Below are 18,072 nucleotides of genomic sequence, written 5' to 3' on the forward strand. Positions count from 1 at the left end.
CACCTATTGGCCTGTTTTACAAAATGCATATTATTTTATCGCAAGACATGGTTGGATAGCCACCCCTTGATTGATATGAACATCCCTTGCTGTCCTATGCTTATCTCTAAATATGACTCGCTCTGTTTAGTTGGTAACCGCCGCTAGAACGCTTAGGAACCTGTTACTCAAATGCAAACATTATTACAATGGTGTATTCAGGAAATTAAGGTGTGTGTGTGTCCAAGTAAGATTAATGGCTTTTTGGTTCGGGAAAAGAAATGTGCGGACAGGATGGATGGGTGTTCCTTGTGTGGGATGCCCAGTTGTTGTGCTCGTACCTTGGTGGTTGGGCAATGTTGGGAGATATCCATCCGGTCGTAATTAAGGACCGAGTTAATGTGTCATCTTGCCTAATTCCACTATCGTGCAACCACTCGACCGTTGTATGGGCAACGGCTTAGCATAAATCCCACTAGCTGGATGGTTAGTCCTCAGGAGTGCTGGTGAGTAACGGGAACCCACGGAAAAGGATTAAGATCTTGGTGACTTGAGTCCCGGTTACGGTCTCCTGAATGAGCCGTGAACCCCTTGGGTGTTCCGTGAGAACTAGCCAGTCTTAGCTAAGGTGGGTAATGGCTTTGTTAGGATCCGTACCGTCACTAAGGTGATTGCGCTACGGTACCCTACCTGTGGGAAAAGTGTACACCCTCTGCAGAGTGAAAACCTATCCGGGTAGCCGTGTCCACGGAATTGGACGAATTACGGCTTGGTCACATAACTAGTGTTTGGGCAAGGATGTCATGTGTGTGTGTGGGTGAGTGGGATTTCAGAAAAGTCCGGCAGTTGTGCCGTGCGCTATGATGGACGGGAAGTCCGATAGCGATAAAAGTTGGATCCTTTGTGTAGGATCAACCCCACTCAGTATTTAGGGTATTAAAGGCAACTTTACAAAAACCTTTCCGAAAACAATCCCTTGCATGTGTTAAAAATTAGCTTTTCCGCAAAATAAACCCTAGCCTATCCTTGTTATACTTGTGCATAATCTTGTTTGTATCCCCTCCGTGGATGGGGTTGGACTTGTTGAGTACGTTGGTACTCACCCTTGCTTCATTGCTACAGAGGAAGACCCTGAGTTCGTCGCAGAAGACCTCGAGTAGAGGTTGTGTCCGCACCCGACGCTGCCTGTGGTATTGCCCTGCCCAAGATGCTGCTGCTGCCGTGTAGTCCCGAGTGCTGTCTTTTGGCAGTCGCTTGGTTAGCCGCCGTTATCTATTTACTGTTTATCGCTGCGTGGCTTTCGCGCCCACTCCCTCGGGAGTTGTACGGTAACTGAATTATCTGTCGAATAAATGTGTTATCAGCCTCCTGGGACTGATATTTGTATCACATTTAGTCTCTACTTATGTGGGGATGCTTCAGGTGGTATCAGAGCCGTCGTTGGCTGTAGGACGCGACCTTAGGACCGGATTAGCCCTTTTTGACCAAAACAAAAGAATTACAAAATTTCTTCCTACCTTTGCTCTATTGAAAAACTAATTTGTGCCCCGGATCTTTTCCAGATGGCCGAGGAAGGATGGGTCAACAGCCACTGCCTGGAGGAGCCTGGTTTTCCCAGGTTGCTGTTCGCCTGCATGGACCGCCTTGGGATCTACGAGCGTCCGGAGTACACCAGCAGGGAGTACGAGGACCGCGGGACCCCTCGGTGTGAGATGATTATCTACATCGGGCGGAGTAGCCGCTACCCGGACATCCAGCCATGGAATGTGACTGCCACTGGCTTCCGGCACAAGGATACTTATCAAGTGGCAGCCCGGAAGGCCCTCTGTTTCCTGTGCCAGATTTATGAGAGGCACATTGGCCGCACTCCGATGAGGTTTTACCCGCCTGTCAAGAAAAACCGCCCGGTTTGGCTGGCCCGGGTTCGGACCTTGGAAGGACGTGGACAGCGCGAGGATGACCCCACTGTGCTACACATGGCTGCCTACCTTCTCACCTTGGATGAGCTCTACGACGAGCAGGCTGCTAAGTTGAAGCAGCAACTCCGTAGGGCCGAGGACGCAGAAGTCATGGTGAGGAGGCTTCAGGTGAAGTTAGCCGCCGCCGAAGCTCGAGCCGCGGCCGCTCAAAGCAATGAGGCCATTGCCGTTGAGGCTCTCAAGGAGGCTGAGGATCGGCACTCCAAGGAACTGAAGGATGCCCACCTCACCATTCGTGCCAGAAGGAGGATGGTGGCCATCGAGGACGACGAGGCCCCGATCCTTGAAGGAATTCCCATTGCCCCAGGGCCCAGTAAGCGGAAAAGCCCGGATGCCACCCCGGCACCACCACCTTCAGAAAGGGACTCCGAGGTGTCGGATGGAGTGGTTCCCGAGACCCCTCCCACGGGCGGGACTCTGAAGGATGAGGTGCTGGCCCTTCTCCTTCCAATGGAAGATCACTCAGTCCAGGGAGAAGACTCGCCCCGCGAGTAGCGTGCCCAGCCAGTATTGCCCAAGGAATGAAGCCGTCATGGTCCGCAGTTTAGAGTTGTACCCTCCAGTTGTGTTGTTGTAACCGGTCGTGTAGTGCGTGTTTTGGCCTTACCCCCAGCAGTGTTGTACCCCATGGCAAAATAAATAAAATCGTTTGTGCTTGTTGCTTGTTAGTCTGTGTGTTTGTCGACAGGAGGTGGATTCTGTCTCTTCGAAAATACGCAATAACCACTTTAAAGATCACTAAAACCCAAATCATACTCTCATAAGAAGGTCTCACTCAATCTGCAGATGCCACCCAAGCGTACCACCAGGACCTCCCCAAGTCAGGCTCATGCCTCCCCCAGTGCAGAGAGGCAGCCTGAAAGGCAGGAGCCGCCTCCGGCAGTACTCCCTGAGGAGCAAGAAGTAAGCCAGCCAGAAGGAAGGGGAGAAAGCCAAGTGGGAACGCAGCAGCCACCGCCCCCACCGGTCATCGATCTGGTTCAAGTGATGAACAACCAGACCCTTCTGCTGGAAGCTTTAGCCAACGCCGTTACTCGCCAGAGGCCCCGTGGGCAGAATATGAATGAGAAGTTGACTGACTTTCTCCGGACCAAGCCACCCACTTTTGGCGGGTCAGTCAACCCTCTGGACGCGGATGACTGGCTGCGCGTCATCCAGAGGAAGCTGGAACCCTTTGGGTGTGAGAGCAGGGACAAAGTTCTCTTGGCTGCCCACCAACTCACTGGGACTGCCCTAGCCTGGTGGGAGAATTACTGCTCGGCTGCCCAGGATGCCTCCACTATCACCTGGGATGAGTTCGTGACGGAATTCCGTCGCTACCACATTCCCGCAGCCACCATGAAGCGCAAGGCGGATGAGTTCCGTGAACTCCGCCAGGGCAACCGATCTGTGGAGGAGTACACCTTCCAGTTCATGGAGCTGGCCCGTTACGCTCCGGAGGAGGTGGACAAGGATGAGAAGAAGCAGGACATGTTCAAGAAAGGCTTGAACGCGGAGCTGAGGACCCTGCTCACTCCCCAGATCTACCCCGACTTCAACACCTTGATGAACATGGCCATCTTGACTGAGAGGGCCAAGGCAGAAGAGCGGAGGGACAACAAGCGTCGGTTCCTGGAAAACAAGGCGCACCAGCAGGACCGATTCCAGAAGCCAAGGAGCTTCGGTCACCCCTTGCCCAGATCCCAAGCTCCCATGCATTATCGGACCCAGTCCCAAGCATCTGGCTCACATCAGACTGCTGCCCCATTCCGGAGCCAGAACTCCATCAAGGCCCCACAGAGCAGCGCCAGCCAGGTCACCAGCAATGGTAGGGCATGCTTCAACTGCAGAGAGCCAGGGCATTTCATCGCCAACTGCCCCTATGCCAACAAGCCGGCAGCATCAGCCTTGTCCAACTCAGTAGCTGGGCCCAGGGCCGCATTGTCAGGAGCCAACCGTGTGCCAGTCCGCGGCAGTGGCAACCCCAGCAACAACAACAGCCAGCAGATGAGGCCGCCCCCGCCGTCATTCGGACGAGCCCGCGTCAACCACATCGGCGCGCAGGAAGCTCGCGACGCTCAGGGCGTGGTACTCGGTGAGTTCCTAGTCAGCTCAGTCTTGGCAACAGTACTTTTTGATTCTGGAGCATCACACTCCTTCATATCCTCAAGTTTTGTGGAGAAACATCATATACCTACAGTACTACTAAAGTTACCCCTATTAACCCGGACTCCTGGGGCCGACATTCAGTGTCGACTAGGCTGTTCCCGGGTAAGGATCAATTTAAGTGGGGTAGAATTTCTGGCGGATCTAGTAGTACTTAAGTCTAAGGGGATAGATGTGATCCTTGGAATGGATTGGTTAAGCCTGCATGACGGTCATATAGGGTGTGCTGATAAGGTGGTGCACTTGACCAATCGAGATGGTGTGCAAGTGACCTGTCACACTAAGGGAAGTGGCCCAGACCCCATGGTGTTCAGCATGGAGACTAAGACCTTAGAAGGAGTCCCGGTAGTGAGTGAGTACCCGGACGTCTTTCCTGAGGAACTACCTGGAATGCCCCCTGACAGAGACATAGAGTTCGTAATCGACCTTGTCCCCGGAACCTCCCCTATAGCCAAGAGACCCTATAGAATGGCAGCCCCAGAGTTAGCCGAGCTGAAGAAACAGTTGGGAGAGTTGCAACAGAGTGGTTTTATCAGGCCCAGCTCATCCCCGTGGGGAGCTCCCGTGCTTTTTGTCAAGAAAAAAGATGGGAGTATGAGGATGTGCGTGGATTATCGCGCATTAAATGAGGTCACCATTAAGAACAAGTACCCCCTCCCTAGAATAGATGACTTGTTTGACCAACTAAAGGGAGCCAAGTATTTCTCCAAGATAGATCTGAGATCGGGGTATCATCAGCTCAAGATCAAGGAGAGCGACATTCCGAAGACCGCCTTTGTCACCCGCTATGGTCAATTTGAGTTTACAGTGAAGTCCTTTGGATTGACCAATGCACCTGCTTACTTCATGAACCTCATGAACAAGGTGTTTATGGACGAGTTAGATAAGTTTGTCGTAGTCTTTATCGACGACATACTTATCTATTCCAAAAGTGTTCAAGAGCATGAACACCACTTACGGGTGGTCTTGGAAAAATTAAGAGCCCACCGACTCTATGCTAAATTCAGCAAGTGCGAATTTTGGCTTGAGAAAGTGGCATTCCTTGGTCATATCTTGACCGCGGAAGGAGTAGCAGTTGATCCTGAGAAGGTGGATGCCGTCTCCAACTGGCAGCAGCCCACTAATGTTAGTGAAATCAGGAGTTTCCTGGGTTTAGCTGGATATTATCGGAGGTTTATTGAGGGATTCTCCAAAATAGCCCGGCCCATGACAGAGTTGCTCAGAAAGGACAAGAAGTTCACCTGGACCGAGTCGTGTGAGCGGAGTTTCCAGGAGCTGAAGAGAAGGTTGACAACAGCCCCAGTGCTGACCTTGCCAGATATCCAGCGAGACTTCGTCATCTACTGCGATGCATCTCGACAAGGATTAGGCTGTGTCCTCATGCAGAATGGGAAGGTCGTGGCATATGCTTCCCGACAGCTTAAGCCCCATGAGCAGAACTACCCAACCCATGACCTAGAATTTGCAGCCGTAGTGCATGCCCTCAAGATCTGGAGACATTATCTGATTAGGAATAAGTGTGAAATCTACACCGACCATAAGAGCCTAAAGTACATCTTTACCCAACCCGACCTGAACTTAAGGCAGAGGAGGTGGCTAGAGCTGGTAAAGGACTACAACCTGGAAATCCATTACCACCCCGGCAAGGCTAATGTTGTAGCTGATGCCCTAAGCAGAAAGTCCTATGTACAGCCCGGACCCAAGAATGCCCGACTACGAGAGGAAATGGCCCGGTTGAATGTGCATATCGTTCCCCAGAATACTAGCCGTAGGCTAAGTGTCCAGCCCACATTGGAGGATGAAATCCGAGAAGCCCAGGGTTCAGACCAAGATCTAGTAAAAATCCGCAAGCAGACCGGAGAAAATAAAGCCCCGGATTTCAGGGTAGATGACAAAGGAACCTTGTGGTATAAGAATAGAATTTGTGTCCCTAAGGACGGAGAATTCCGGCAGACCATCATGGATGAAGCCCATAACTCAGCATACTCCATTCACCCCGGATCCACTAAGATGTACATGGACCTAAAGCAGAAATACTGGTGGAACGGGATGAAGGCAGACATAGCTCAGTTTGTCGCCCGGTGCGATACCTGCCAAAGAGTCAAGGCCGAGCACCAGAAGCCAGCCGGCTTGCTACAACCCTTGCCTATCCCAGTTTGGAAGTGGGACGAGATTGGCATGGATTTTGTAGTAGGCTTGCCCAGGACCCAGAAAGGAAATGACTCCATATGGGTAATAGTGGACCGATTCACCAAGGTTGCTCACTATCTGCCCGTACGGACCACTTACGGTGGGGAAAGACTGGCTCGACTCTACGTCGACAACATAGTGAAGTTGCATGGTGTGCCCAGCCGGATCGTCTCGGATAGAGGAACTCAGTTCACCTCTAGGTTTTGGAGGAGTTTGCATAAAGCCATGGGCACCAAACTGGATTTTAGTTCAGCTTATCACCCCCAGACCGATGGCCAAACCGAACGAGTAAATCAGATCATGGAAGATATGTTAAGAGCGTGTGTCCTCACCTATGGGAAGGATTGGGAACAAAGTCTACCCTATGCAGAGTTCTCATACAACAATAGTTACCAAGCCAGCCTAGGCATGTCGCCATTTGAGGCCCTTTATGGTAGAAAGTGTCGGACCCCTTTGATGTGGTCAGAAGTCGGAGAGCGTTCCCTGGTCGGACCAGCTTTTATCAAGGAAGCAGAAGACCGTGTAGCAGAAATCCGAGAGAAGTTAAAGGCTGCACAGTCCAGACAGAAGAGCTACTCTGACAAGAGAAGACGGGAATTGTGCTTCAATGAGGGAGATTTTGTCTACCTCAAGATATCCCCGATTCGGGGTACGCGAAGGTTTCAGGTGCAAGGAAAGCTAGCCCCTCGGTACATTGGACCGTACCAGGTGTTAAAGAGAGTAGGAGCTGTAGCATACCGTATCCAACTGCCCGAAGAAATGTCGGATATACACCCGGTATTCCATGTCTCCCAGCTAAGAAAATGCTTGAGAGTACTAGAGGAACAAGTACCGGTGGAAACAATAGACCTACAAAAGGACCTTCGGTATCAAGAAGTACCTGTCAAGATTTTAGACACTGTCACCAGAAGAACAAGGAATACAGCAGTCCGGATCTGCAGAGTACAGTGGAGCAGGCATGGCGAAGAAGAGGCCACGTGGGAACGCGAGGACGCGTTAAAGAAGGAATTCCCCCATCTCTTCAGGACTCAGTCGAATCTCGAGGACGAGATTCAATTTAAGTGGGGTAGGTTTGTAACGCCCGCGAAAATCACTAACTAAATCACCCGTTAAAAACCGTCTTTAAAATCCTTTTTACCGCTGAGCTCCCGGAAATCGGAACCTCCCCGGCGATTTCGCCGTCCCGGTACCCATGCTGACCCCCACCTGTCTTTTTATCTGTGCCCGCGAATCTCGCTGCGTGCCGGTGTCAGACGCCGTGCGCGTGCTCCGACCGCGTGCCGCGAGTGCCGCCGGTCTCTCCCTTTTTCTTTCTCTTTTTCTTCCCCTTTTCCCTTTTCTTTTTTTTCCTCCTTCTTCTTTCTTCCTCTTCCTTCTTCTTCTTCCTCTCTCCTTCTCTCTCCTTTCTTCTCCTGGCACCCGGCGCCCCACCCACTGGCGCCACTCCTCCGCCTGGCCCGGCGCCATTACTCCCACCGGCGCGTGCGCTCACTGGCGCCACGCCGCCCGGCCGCCTTGGGGCCCGCACCGGGCCACGTGCCGCCGCCGGCGCCGGTTTCCCGGCCGGTCTGGCCCGCCGCCCGCCCAGGCCGACGCGCCATCTCCCCGGTCCCCTACCGCCCGCACGCCGCCGGACCCGCCCCTTGCCGTGCCGGCCACCGCGACGCCATCTTCCGCCGCCCACGCCATCGACTCGGGTGCTCGGCCCCTACCCCGCCGTACGCCGTCCGCCGGCCGGACCCCCACCCCTGCCGCCGGCTTGCACGCCACCCCTCCGGCCTATAAAAGGGGCACCGCCCCGGCCGTCTCCTCCACCCCCGCTCCACCCTCTTACGCCGCAAACCACCGCCGCCACACAAGCCGCCGCCGCCGGCACCTCCACCACCCGAGCCACCACCACCGCCGCCAAGACCCGCCGCCGGCCACACCCCTTCCCCTACTCGAGCCCCCAAAGTAAGTAGCCAAATGGAGCCCCCTTCCACCGCCGCCCCCGGCCCGAGGCTCGCCGCCGGCGGAGCCCCGCCCGCCCGGCCGGCCGGCCGCCGGCCCACTCTCCCTCTCCCTTCCTTTGTTTCCTGGAAGAAGAAGGAGTCAAAACTCCAAGAATTCCGATCTAACCCCCAAGTCTCCCCAAATTACACATAAGCCCCTCCACTTCCGAAAGAAATTACAAATAGGTCCCTGGTTTATTAAAAATCAGCCCTAAACCTCCGTTTAAGCCCCTAATCCCTGTTTAACCCGTCATTTCATGCGCCAAACTTCCTCCAATTAATCCCAAAATTCACCACGTCATCCTCCAGAATACTTTCGCCGATCCATATCCAAATTTCCCAAAAATAATCCCTCTACCTATTTTCCGTCCGCATTTCCTGTTCGGAGCTCCCGGTTAAAAACCGTTTTCTCTTTTAATTATTTGTGTGTCTGTTTGTGTGTGCCGTAGATCGCGGATTGCCCGAGGAGGAGCCCGAGGAAGAGTTTGACCGCGAGCCCGAGCCCGAGGACCAGTACCGCGAGCCGGAACTCCCGGAAGGCTTTGAAGACGGCAAGTCCAATCTCACCCTTTTGATGCATACTTAATACCTAATTTTTCAAACACAACCTATTGGCCTGTTTTACAAAATGCATATTATTTTATCGCAAGACATGGTTGGATAGCCACCCCTTGATTGATATGAACATCCCTTGCTGTCCTATGCTTATCTCTAAATATGACTCGCTCTGTTTAGTTGGTAACCGCCGCTAGAACGCTTAGGAACCTGTTACTCAAATGCAAACATTATTACAATGGTGTATTCGGGAAATTAAGGTGTGTGTGTGTCCAAGTAAGATTAATGGCTTTTTGGTTCGGGAAAAGAAATGTGCGGACAGGATGGATGGGTGTTCCTTGTGTGGGATGCCCAGTTGTTGTGCTCGTACCTTGGTGGTTGGGCAATGTTGGGAGATATCCATCCGGTCGTAATTAAGGACCGAGTTAATGTGTCATCTTGCCTAATTCCACTATCGTGCAACCACTCGACCGTTGTATGGGCAACGGCTTAGCATAAATCCCACTAGCTGGATGGTTAGTCCTCAGGAGTGCTGGTGAGCAACGGGAACCCACGGAAAAGGATTAAGATCTTGGTGACTTGAGTCCCGGTTACGGTCTCCTGAATGAGCCGTGAACCCCTTGGGTGTTCCGTGAGAACTAGCCAGTCTTAGCTAAGGTGGGTAATGGCTTTGTTAGGATCCGTACCGTCACTAAGGTGATTGCGCTACGGTACCCTACCTGTGGGAAAAGTGTACACCCTCTGCAGAGTGAAAACCTATCCGGGTAGCCGTGTCCACGGAATTGGACGAATTACGGCTTGGTCACATAACTAGTGTTTGGGCAAGGATGTCATGTGTGTGTGTGGGTGAGTGGGATTTCAGAAAAGTCCGGCAGTTGTGCCGTGCGCTATGATGGACGGGAAGTCCGATAGCGATAAAAGTTGGATCCTTTGTGTAGGATCAACCCCACTCAGTATTTAGGGTATTAAAGGCAACTTTACAAAAACCTTTCCGAAAACAATCCCTTGCATGTGTTAAAAATTAGCTTTTCCGCAAAATAAACCCTAGCCTATCCTTGTTATACTTGTGCATAATCTTGTTTGTATCCCCTCCGTGGATGGGGTTGGACTTGTTGAGTACGTTGGTACTCACCCTTGCTTCATTGCTACAGAGGAAGACCCTGAGTTCGTCGCAGAAGACCTCGAGTAGAGGTTGTGTCCGCACCCGACGCTGCCTGTGGTATTGCCCTGCCCAAGATGCTGCTGCTGCCGTGTAGTCCCGAGTGCTGTCTTTTGGCAGTCGCTTGGTTAGCCGCCGTTATCTATTTACTGTTTATCGCTGCGTGGCTTTCGCGCCCACTCCCTCGGGAGTTGTACGGTAACTGAATTATCTGTCGAATAAATGTGTTATCAGCCTCCTGGGACTGATATTTGTATCACATTTAGTCTCTACTTATGTGGGGATGCTTCACCCTTCCTGGATTTAACCACGATGTCGTCAACGTAGGCCTCAATGGTCCGCCCGATGAGATCACCGAAGCACCTCAGCATGCATCGCTGGAAGGTAGCCCCCGCGTTTTTGAGGCCGAACAGCATCTTAACGTAGCAGTAGGGGCCAAAGGGGGTGATGAAGGAGGTAGCGAGCTGGTCGGCCTCTTTCATCGCGATCTGGTGGTAGCCGGAATATGCGTCGAGGAAGCTGAGGGTCTCGCACCCGGCGGTTGAGTCGACTATTTGATCTATGCGTGGCAAAGGAAACGGATCCTTTGGACACGCTTTGTTGAGACCGGTATAATCGACACACATCCTCCATTTCCTGTTCTTTTTTGGTACAAGGATAGGCTTGGCCAGCCACTCGGGGTGGCGCACTTCCTTGATGAACCCGGCCGCCAGGAGCTTCTGGAGCTCTTCACCAATGGCCCTGCGCCTTTCCTCGTCGAAACGGCGCAAGCCTTGCTTCACTGGTTTGGAGCCGGCCCTGATGTCCAAGGAATGCTCGGCGACTTCTCTCGAGATGCCTGGCATGTCCGAGGGCTTCCACGCGAAGATGTCGCTGTTCGCGCGGAGGAAGTCGACGAGCGCGCTTTCCTATTTGTGGGATAGGGCCGCGCTGATCCGCACGACCCCACCGTTGGAACAGCCGGGATCGAGAGGGACTTCCTTGATACCTTCGGTGGGCTCAAAGGAGGTACCTGACTGCTTGGCGTCGGGCTGATCTTCGATCACCTCCGCAAGCTCATATGCCTTCTGGAAGGTCGTGCCGACGGTGATGACCCCGTTGGGCCCTGGTAGCTTGAGCTTGAGGTAGGTGTAGTTGGGGATTGCCATGAACTTCGCGTAACACGGCCGTCCTAAGATGGCATGGTAGGTTCCGCGAAACCCTACCACCTCGAAGGTGAGGACCTCCTTCCTATAGTTGGAAGGGGTCCCAAACGTAACGGGCAGGTCGATTTGCCCGAAGGGCGTCGCCTGCTTCCCCGGCACGACGCCATGGAAGGGTGCCCTGCTGGGACGGAGGCGGGAGCGATCGATCCCCATAGCGTCGAGAGTCTCGGCGTAGAGGAGGTTGAGGCCGCTGCCCCCATCCATGAGTACCTTGGTGAGGCGCGTCGTGCCGACGATGGGGTTGACGACGAGTAGGTAACGCCCCGGATGTCGAACGCGTCCAGGGTGGTCGGACCTATCGAAGGTGATGGCCGGCCCGGACCAGTCGAGGAAGGCCGGTGTCGCAGGTTCGGCCGCGTAGACCTCCCGACGCTCCAGCTTTTGCTGGCGCTTGGTGTCGTACGCTGCGGAGCCGCCGAAGATCATGAAGCAGCCGTCGACTTTAGGGAAGCCGTCTTCTTTTTCTTCGTCGCCCTTCTTTTCCTCATCGGGCTTCCGCTTCCGGTCGCCTTTCACCGGATTGCCCACGAAGTACCTCTTCATGAGGTTACAGTCTTTGTAGGCGTGCTTGACGGGGAACTCGTGGTTCGGGCACGGTCCCTCGAGCAACTTGTCGAAGAAGCCGGGTGCGCCTTCGGGGGGCGGCTGCCCCCACTTGCGCTCGACCGCGGCCACGAGGGGGGCCTCGCGCCGCTGCTTGCCCTTCTTCTTCTGCTGGCGGTTGGAGGTGCCTTCGTCGGCGTCCTCCTCCCGTTTCGCCTTGCCTTTGGAACGATCGAAGATCGCTCCGACAGCATCTTCGCCAGAGGCGTAGCTAGTGGCTATGTTGAGGAGCTCTTCCGTGGTTCGCGGGCCTCGGTGCCCCAGCTCGTGGACGAGGGGCCGGCAAGAGGTCCCCGCTAGGAAGGCTCCTATGACGTCGGCGTCCGCGACGTTGGAGAGCTCGGTACGCTTTCTGGAGAAGCGCCGGATGTAATCCCGGAGGGACTCGTCCGCCCCCTGACGGCAGCTCCGGAGATCCCAGGAGTTGCCGGGGCGCGTGTACGTCCCTTGGAAGTTTCCTATGAAAACCTCCTTCAGGTCGTTCCAGTTGCGAACGCGCCCCGAAGGGATATGTTCTAGCCAGGCTCGCGTGGAGTCTACCAGGAAAAGGGGCAGGTTGCGGATGATGAACAGGTCATCATCCGTTCCGCCGGCTTGACATGCAAGCCGGTAATCGCTGAGCCAAACTCCAGGATTTGTCTCCCCTGAGTATTTGGCTACACTTGTGGGTTGCCTGAAGCGCGGCGGAAAGGGCGCATTTAGGATGCGCACGGAGAAGGCCCGAGGCCCAGCCGTTCCCGGGCTCGGGCTGCGGTCTTCCCCGTTGTCGTAGCGCCCGCCACGGTGGACGTGGTAGCCTCGATCTGCCCCGTCCTCCCTGCCCGCGCGGGAGCGTCTCCGCGCGTTCAGGGTGTCGCGGACGAGACCGACGCGCTGGTGGATGGATTGAGCCTCGCCTTCCGCGGGTGGCGGGGTCCGTCGGGCGGATGCGGCCTGATTCACCCCCGGAGGAGGTTGATGGACAGATTCCCCCCGCCGTTCTGGGGGCGCGTTATGCGTCGCCCGGCTGGCATTCTGCCCTCGTCGCCGGGACGCCGAGCTTTCCGCCTGCTGGACGGCAGCGCACTCGAGTAGGTTGCGCATTTCTTGGCGTGCCCATCGCTCCTCGGGCGTCGCTGGTTTGGGGAGCTGCTGGAGCAACACCGCCGCAGCTGCGACGTTTTGGCTAGCGCGGGCAAAGAGCGGCGGACGCTCTCCGTCCGCGCAGATGCATTGCTGGACGTCGCGCGCCCGTTGTCGCGCTCCCCCCTCGTGGTGGGGGTGCTCTACTTCTTGGCGGGCGCCCTCGCGCGCTCCCGGTTGCCGAGGACACTCCAGGGCCCTTGGTAAGGCTCCAGTTGTAGCCGCGGCGCGCGAGGGGGGAGCCCGTTGTCTCACCTCGGCGCCATCGCTGTTGGACCCCTCGGAGTGCACGTCGACCACCAAGCACTCGCGCGAGGGGTGGGGACTCCCGCTGCTGGAGCCTGCGTCAGAGATTGTCCTCGCCGCGCCTACGAGCTCGTTGCTCGCGGGCGACGTGGTCAAGGACCGCGCTAGGAGGCGTCCGTAAGCCCCCGTGGCGTTGCGTAGCCCGAAGGGCTGTCCTCTTGGTGAGGTCCTTCCAGTGGGCGAGCGACTGCTCACCGCCGTCCCGGCGGCAGGGCCAGGGGCAGCTGGGTGAGCGGGTAGGACGAGGATAGGGATAAGCTCGATCCCTTCCCCGGTGGCGAGGAAGTCCAGGCTCCCGAAACGGATTAGGGAGCCCGGAGCAAAGCTTCTCTCGTAATTGGCCATCTGAGGTTGGGAATGTACGCGCAAAGGTCCCCTACCTGGCGCGCCAACTGTCGTTGTCAAGATCAGCCGATCGAGACTTAGACTAGTAAATTTCTTTTATGCGCGTAAGCCTCAGATAGTTGCGCAGGAGACACGGGTTTAGACTGGTTCAGGCAAAGGAAGCACTATGTCCAGTATCGGGGATGTTCGTGTTGCCCACGCGGGGTTCTGTAGTAGGGGGTTACAGATCGACGAGAGAGGGACTGGTCCCAAGTCTCTTTTGTGCTTGCGCTCTCAGGGAGAGTCACTGTGTGCTATGGCTTGTGGGAGAGAAAAACCGATCCCCCCTCCGGCCCTGGGTTCCGCCTTTTATATCGCAAGGGGATGGCCGGAGTTACAGGTTGGGATCGTGTAAGAGGACTGTAAAGAGTAAAGCGTAGAATGGTAAAAAGTACAGCAGGAAGGAAGAGCAAGATCCTAGGCGTCCGATGCCTCTGCCGGCCCTGGGCGAGCACCGGCGCGCATGCTGGAGGGGGAGGCCGCCGTATGCCAAGTGTTGTTGCACCCTACAGATAGCTCCTTTGATATTTGTAGGCGTCAGATCATGATGAGGGCATTCCGTCGTTATCCCAGCGTCCGTTAGGGAGGATGGCGGATGCTGTTGCTCAGGCGATGGCTGCTGGAGGGAGGGCGTCACATCCTTGCTGTGCGGGACCCGGGGGCGCGCGGGGCCCGAGGACAGGCCGCTCTCTCCTTTGCTCCGGCCGGCGCAGGCCATGAGTACCCTGCGGCGAATAGGAGCCGGCCGCCGAGGCCGACGGGGGGACCCACAGGATTTTGTCTGTCTTGCTCATCTTGGACCGCATCCGAGGGGGATCCCTGCCCCGGGGGCCCCAGCGCGCCCGACCCCTTTGCTTGGGGTCGGGCGAGGCGGAACTCCGTGGCGAGGGGTCGGGCGCCCCCGACCCCGGGGTCGCGGTCGGGCGAGGCGGAAACTTTGCGGAGGGGGGTCGGACGTTCCCGATCCTGGCGTTTTGGTCGGGCGAGGCGAAGCTTTGATCACGTCTAAGTGGGCCCGGGCCAACGTGTCTGCTTCCTTAAGTGGCATATTTAGGGGATCGTTAATATTTCCCCCCAACAATTATGTTCCAAAATTCTCTTCTCTTATCAGCACCTTCACAGGTTCTGAGCCGATACCCTTCCAAAATTGAAAAAGAGTCGTTGCCACAATCATGACCGTCTTCTCTGAATTTCTCGATAACATCCCCCTCACTTTACGGGATTCACTCTGTAAGTATTTCTATATAACCGTTCTATCCCATTCGTCTTCTTCACAACAATAGTCATTTGTCATAGTAAAAATCAATCCTCCTTCAAGCGCCCGACGATTACTCCATCGTCTTCCGTCACCATCAAGATCCAACCGCCAAGACATTCTAGATTGACAATGGCGACGCTGTCTTCCATCCCATAGGTACCATACATCTTTATTACTCTTTCTTTTTCTTAGATCTGATCTAGCTATTGCGTACTGAATGTTCACTTTTTTATTTTTCTTTCAATCCTTGCCCCCCTTTAGGAACTTAGGAACAATTTCTTGATGCCCGTAGCCGACACTCAAACAAGTTACTTCCTGGGACCCATGGGAAATGAGGATCCAATAGACTTTATAAATGCCAAAACCTAGAGGGTTCCTTTTAAGCACGCTACAATTAATCTATCAGATTGGAAAACCACCTTCCGTTCATGCCCAAGCAATATTCCCGGCTGGAGATCCTGGTATCTTCGCATGGTAGCCGAGAAGGAAAAGAATTGGGAGGACTCTAGAATCAGCCATTGTATTAGACTCTCCTTGGCCGACATGGAAAAGAATGAGCCACTGTTAGTAGCCTCTGCATATTTCTGGTCTGATGCTCTGAATGCGTTTTTGCTTGGTCATGGACCAATGTCTCCAAGCCTGCTTGATGTTTTTATGCTAGTAGGCCTGGATGTTTCCACCCCAATCAACCATTTCAATCTGAGGATTAAACCATCTTATAAGGTCAAATAAAAAAATATGAATGGATGGTCTGGCTACATCACTTCACATAGCAAAGTAACTGGCATAGTTTCTGATGAAGAGCACGCCCTTTTCCTGAACATGTGGCTGGAAAAATTCATCTTCTATGGATCCACTGCAGACCTTACAACAAATATGCTGGTATTTGCCGAGCACTTAGCTCAAGATAATAAAATCCCCCTTGGAAAATTGCTGCTTGGGTCTGTATACCGTTTGATGCACCAGACAACAATCAAGCTACGAGTCGGCGAAACTATCAGCACTGGTGGCCCGTGCTGGTTCATTCAGCTTTGGCTTACTGTTTATATCGCCAAGGGTCAAGGAATAGATCTTCCTTCCTGCACCTTCCCCAATAACAACACTGAAGGAGAATCCCATAACATGGTGTGACACATAACATGGTGTGCTTATTAATTTACCAACTAGTTGAATCCTATCTTTCCAAAGGTCGGCCCATCGGAATTACTCATATTAACTTCCAAATCGGTAGTAGCCCCTTGCATTCTCTCGACAGGGTTTTGCAACAATCGATCTCACAAGCCTTCTTATGAGTTCTATCATCCTTCAGTGTTTTTTCATCAGATGGGATTTGGTCAAGTTCCAATCAGCCTATTTTTTGTTACCAAGTAAAGGCAAGGGACACGGTCACCACCAGCTTGGACTATGAAAGCTTGATTGCCTTGACTTCACTAGTGCCTTCATTTGAATTACCAGATTGTACTGGTACTGAAGTATCATCTGAATCTTTTGATCAATGGTGGAATGAATGGAAAAGCCACCTAATGAATAAGGCAGTAGCTCATTACTGCAGAAGGCTTTTCCCCAGCTATGCACCATCTGATGGAGAGGTTACTGCTTTACATATGTCAGTCCCCTTTCTTTCTTTAGTTTATTATAACAATTCATATCTTTCCAGGAAGATGATACTGAAGCTTCTCTCATAAGTTTAAGTGGTGAGCCGATTTCTTATGCTCCTCCCACAACAGATACAACCTTGGGAGTCGATGCTCCTCCGAGTTACTGATCTGCCCAAGGCTTCCATAGCAGATAAATGTAAATTGCCTTCCGAGTTATTGAGCAGAAAGAAGAAAATGGCAATTGCTTCATCAAGCTCATCCCCACAACCTAGATCTCCATCGGCTTTGGTAATAATTGGACAACCCACTCTCCTTTCATTTATCCATTCTTTTATTGAGATCCCCTTGCAATTGGCTGTTGTAGAGAAATTCCCCCGCAGAGACACAAATACCACTAATCAACATGCCAGTGGATCCGCAATCGGAGAAGACCCCAGTGGAAGAAGAAACTCATATCCAGTTGAAGAAATTGGTTGCAGAGGTACAATTTTCATTAACTTATTCTATTCACTGTACTTGTTGATTAACACTTTTAACTTATTCAGTTGGTTTTGGGAGCATCAGCTTTAGTATCAGCATCGGGATCAGCATGGACTCCTTTGTTGAACACGGAAATTCCAGAAGATAGCCCTGTGTCGAGCCGACAACAATCATCGATTCAAGAAATTATCTTGGTAATATTCATTTTATCCATAAAACCCAATGCCTCCATTTTAATGCCATCCTAATTCATGCCCATTTGCAGGAAGAACCACCGGCTGAAGAAGAGTCAACTCAGCCAGAAACACCTCCAACAGCTATACAATCACCAAGAATTACAGCCGATGAAGAAGATCCTGAAAGCAACACTCAACAATAAGGAATTCTGGAACAGGTATATGGATTTTGTGCATTTGTTGAGACACTAAATTGTTGACTTAACCAAGTTTCTCCCAGGCTGTCAATCCATCATTGTCAGATCTCTTCTTTTTCAGCATAGAAGAATTTGCAGATGAGGAAGATACTAGCTCAAGCCATCTAATGCAAAACCAACCAAACATCAAAGATCAGCTATCATCTATTCTGCAGTTGCTGCGTCAAGACACATCTGTGTTGCTAGAAGACGCTGACCCGATCTTGAAGCTGTATGGGCAAATTAGAACTCATCTGACTGATGAATTAGTAGCATTATTGACTCCTATGGCCTTCATCGAATCTCTCTATTTCCAAGTCTAGGAAGCCAAGAAGAGTATAGCCGATCGGCAAGTCAATCAACAAGCAGCTGCCCAACTGGAGACCAATCGGCCCAAGGCCAAGGAACTCAAACAATAGGCTAATGAGCTAGTTGCCTCCTCTCTTGCTGCAGAACAGAGACCGAAGGATCTTGAGGCGAAACGGGATGAGTTGATCCAGGAGCTGAACCCAAATTAACAGGGCATCGTGTCGGCAAGAAATCAAGTTGACCAGTATTCCACTGCTATCCAGAAGAACAAGGAAGAACTATCGAGCTCCATCAAACAAGTTCGCTAACAACATCGGCAAACCAATGAAGTCTTAGGGTCTGATGAAGAAGACCTCCAATTAATTGCCGATGTTGACCAAATTCGCCTGCGTGCGAT

This window comes from Setaria italica, chromosome III (assembly GCF_000263155.2).
Source record: "Setaria italica strain Yugu1 chromosome III, Setaria_italica_v2.0, whole genome shotgun sequence".
Taxonomy (NCBI): Eukaryota; Viridiplantae; Streptophyta; class Magnoliopsida; order Poales; family Poaceae; genus Setaria; species Setaria italica.